The sequence below is a fragment of the Somniosus microcephalus genome, chromosome 4 (genome assembly GCF_052327205.1).
Source record: "Somniosus microcephalus isolate GS21.2 chromosome 4, FLI_Smic_1.0, whole genome shotgun sequence".
Lineage (NCBI taxonomy): Eukaryota > Metazoa > Chordata > Chondrichthyes > Squaliformes > Somniosidae > Somniosus > Somniosus microcephalus.
Window position 1 is genome coordinate 71,990,435 of NC_140990.1, and position 4,491 is coordinate 71,994,925.

The window sequence follows — 4,491 nt, forward strand, 5'->3', positions numbered from 1 at the left end:
AGGGGGCAATGTGTGGGAATTCCAGGGGCAGCGAGGACATGCCCAGAAATACCCCGGAGCAGTGAAAGCCCACTGGGCCCCAGAACAAGCTCATTGGAAAACCCAGGGCAAGGGCAAATTCAAAACGCAGTTTGCAGGCGTGATGCTCTCTTCACACATCGAAGGTGAGAGAGATGCTGTGGGATACACACTAAGCCCAGTAGCTGACAGATTAACAGACTGAGTTTGTGTTTAGTGATCCTGGGCATGTTACCGATACCTTCCCTGAATACCAAGGCTAGGAGAGGCACTCTGGAATCTATGGGGAACTGGGACTTGTCCATGAGAGTAACTGAAGGTCTGAGAACTGAAATAATCTAGAGTTAGAAAGGAGAAAAGGCCCAAAATGGAGCAGTCAGTAACAGGACATCAATTAGTCTATCTTGGAGAAATCAAATACTCGACACACTGTGTATTTGAAACAAAGCTGATTTATTCGACAGATAATCAGAATATTAAAACTCTAACCCAGTTATTGGGGTTATTAAGATCAGCAGAAACAAACCCCAAATGTCAAAATGATCATAGTTCAGTCCTGGATGTGATTAACAGCAGCAATAACAGCAGAATCCAACCCCTGCAGTCACTTGTGAACTCGCTGGTGTCTCAGCAGGTGGGATGAACGGGTGAATCCCTTCCCACACTCGGAGCAGGTGAACGGCCTCTAACCAGTGTGAACTCGCTGGTGTGACAGCAGGGTGGATGAACGAGTGAATCCCTTTCCACACACGGAGCAGGTGAACGGCCTCTCCCCAGAGTGAATATGCCGGAGTGACAGCAGGCTGGATGAGCGAGTGAATCTGTTTCCACACACGGAGCAGGTGAACGGCCTCTCCCCAGTGTGAACTCACTGGTGTCTCAGCAGGTTGGATGAACGAGTGAATCCCTCCCCACACTCGGAGCAGGTGAACGGCCTCTCCCCAGTGTGACCTCGCTGGTGTCTCAGGAGATCAGCTGCGCTTTTAAAGCTCTGCACACAATCAGAACATTTATAATGATCTCTTACCAGTGTGAACAAGTTGATGTGCAGCGAGGTGGGATGACTGAGTGAATCTGTTTCCACACACAGAGCGGGTGAACGGCCTCTCCCCGGTGCGAATAAACTGGTGTGTCCGCAGGTTGGATGAATTTGTGAATCTGTTCCCACACACAGAGCAGGTGAACAGCCTCTCCCAGGTGTGAACAGACTGGTGTGTCCGCAGGTTGGATGAATTTGTGAATCTGTTCCCACACACGGAGCAGGTGAACGGCCTCTCCCCGGTGTGAGTGCATTGGTGTTGCATCAGATGCTTTCTGCTATTAAAGCTCTTCTCACAGTCAGAACATTTAAACAGTCTCTTATTAGAGTGAACAAGTTGGTGTTCAGTGAGGCTGGAGGAGTTAGTGAATCCCTTCCTGTAGTGTATGTACCTTTAAGGGGAGAACTACTTTTTACAGCTCCTGTATACTGTAGTACCGGCAGTGACCACACCTGTATATAAACCCTGAGTAGGGATCTGTACTTTTAGTTTTAGAGCAACCCTCATCCAGTAAACACCTGTTGATTGTTCCTCTGCAGTCTCTGTCGATTTATTGAAGGACACTCTACCTAAAGATACCCAGATTTAACATTGGCGATGAATCATTTCGAACCTACCTGCAACTCTGAAGAAGAAGGCCGATTCCACCAGTGCGGGCGTCGACCATCCCTGGAGGACTTGAGCATCACAGAGGAGGCTGTGGAGAGCTGGGCTTGGTTCTCCAGTCGCGATGATCCAGCGCAGCGGGCTGGCAGCAGGTATGGCGCACACCCTTCCCGGACAGCGGCGGCGGGAGTCAACCGACGGCACAGAAAAAGGCCGAGCAGCGTCGATGGGTAAGAGAGAGGGTAAAGCGCACAGGACGCAGCTGGGGTTGAAGACCGAGCGGCATCAACGAGAGAGGGTAAAGCACACAGGGCGCAGCCGGGGTTGAAGACCGAGCGGCATCGACGGAAAAAAGAGGGTAAAGCGCACAGGGCGCAGCCGGGGTTCTGGACTGAGCGGCGTCAACGAGAGAGGCATGCAGGAAAAGGCGCAGAGCACAGCCGGTGTTCAAGGGCTGAGCAGCATCCGCGGGGGAAGAAAGGAAAGCGCGGGAGACGCCATTTGGGCCGCAGCGGAGAAGGGAGAGCACGGGAGACGCCATTTTGAGCCACAGTGGAGAAGAAGGGAGAGCGTGGGAAGAAAGGAAAGCGTGGGAGACGCCATTTTGAGCCAGCGGAGAAGAAGGGAGAGCGCAGGAGATGCAATTTTTGCCAGTCTAACCACACCCAGGGATGCCGAAGAGTGGCAGTGTCATAGCGTTCGACAATGAAGTCAAAGAGTGGGCGACATATGTAGAACGCATAGAAGTGTACTGCAAGGCGAATGAAGTGCCAGATGTCAGGAAAGCACTGGTATTGTTGAATTTCATGGGTGCAAAAACGTACGGCTTACTGCGAAACCTAGTAACCCCAGAGAAGCCAGTGGAAAAGGATTTTGAAAGCATAGTGGCAATCCTACAGGACCACTTAAACCCCACACCGCTGCTGATAGCAGAAAGATTTAAGTTTCACAAAAGGAACCAGCATAAAGACGAAAGTAATGCTGAGTATTTAACGGAACTGCACAAGCTATCGAAACACTGCCAGTTTGGAATGGGACTAGCAGATACTTTAAGGGACAAGTTTGTGTGTGGGCTTCAAAGTGAAGGAACCCAGAAATGGCTTCTATCAGAAAAGGATCTTACGCTGGACAAGGCTTTCAGCATGGCAGTATCACACGAAGCAGCCGCACGGGGCGCTGCAGAGATACAACGGAGACCGCAAGAATATGGCACAAATGAAATGTCATATGGAGCAGGGAAGTGTTATCGCTGCGGCAGAACAACACATGACCATAAGGATTGTTGGTTCAAGGACCAAGTGTGCAGACAGTGTGGAAAAGTAGGACGCATAGCAAAAGTCTGCAGTCGGGAAAGAAAACCAGCAGCAAGAAATCTCCACAGGAGAAGTACAAAAAGGTACATAAGGTGACGGAGAGTAGTTCAGACAAACAGAAAAGTGATACAGACTCCAGAAGCAAGGAGCTGGATTGTCTGAAACTACATAATGTAATCAAAATGGAGGATCACCAAACTATCTGGGTCACGCTCAAGATAGACGGAGTCCAAGTGAAAATGGAATTGGACACAGGATCAGCCCTAACAGTCATAAACCGAAGGGACTACAAGCAGCTATTCTCACATATACCCTTGAGAGATACAGAGATTGTCTTGAAGATGTACACGGGGCAAAAAGTCTACCCCAAAGGAAAAATAAGGGTGAACGTGATATACAACGGCAAGGAAACACCAAAAATGGACCTATATGTATTGCCAGATGGAGGACCACCACTACTAGGACGTGAATGGATCCGGAAGATACAGTTAGATTGGCAGTCCATACAAGCACTGACGGTAGATGCCAAAAAGGATGACGACGTCACACCTGTCAAAAATGCTAACTGACACACAAGAAGTGTTCCAGGAGGGACTCGGAACACTAAGAGGCATAACAGCAATGATCAAAATAGAGGAAAATGCAAGCCCAAAGTTTTTTAAGGCCAGACCGGTGCCTTATGCAATCCGCCCAGCCGTCGAAGCAGAGCTGGAAGGGTTGGAACGTTCTGGAGTACTGTCCAAAGTGGACTGGAGCGAGTGAGCTACACCCATCGTTCCTGTAATGAAGAGGTCGTTGAGTAATACGCCTGGGGAACCAAAGAAGGTTCACATCTGTGGGGACTTTAAGGTGACAGTGAACCCAGTTCTTCACACGGTACAATATCCGCTTCCGCGGATTGAAGATAGTTTCACCTCGCTATCTGGAGGAAAACGCTTCACTAAGATTGATCTGGCCCAGGCGTACCTGCAAATGGAGGTAGAAGAAGCCTCGAAACAGTACCTCACGATCAACACTCACAAAGGTCTCTACCAATACAACCGGCTGGTGTTCGGGGTAGCATCAGCTCCGGCTATTTGGCAAAGGGCAATGGATCAAGTCCTGCAAGGGATTCCAGGGACCCAGTGTTATTTGGACAACATCCTGGTCATGGGCGAAAATGACAGTGATCACCTCGCCAACCTGGAGCAGGTGCTCACTAGATTGAAGGAATATGGGCTCCGAGCTAATCGCCACAAATGCGAGTTTTTCCAGAAGCAAATCTCGTATTGTGGCCACGTTATTGATGAAGAGGGGTTACATAAGTCCCCTGAAAAGATTGAGGCAGTAGTCAAGGCTCCAGCACCGGAAAATGTGTCACAACTGAGGTCGTTCCTCGGGCTGGTGAACTACTACCATAAGTTCTTGCCGAATTTGTCTACAGTACTACACCCACTGAACACCCTACTGCAAACGGGGGTACCATGGAAGTGGAATGACGAATGTAAATGAGCTTTCCAGAAGTGCAAAGAATT

The 4,491-nt window shown here is 49.5% G+C and overlaps 1 pseudogene; it reads right to left on the reverse strand.

Moving 5' to 3' along the window:
• Positions 1-459: 459 nt before the first annotated feature.
• LOC147119192 (uncharacterized) lies at positions 460-4,141 on the reverse strand (annotated as a pseudogene).
• Between the last annotated feature and the right edge of the window lie 350 nt (positions 4,142-4,491).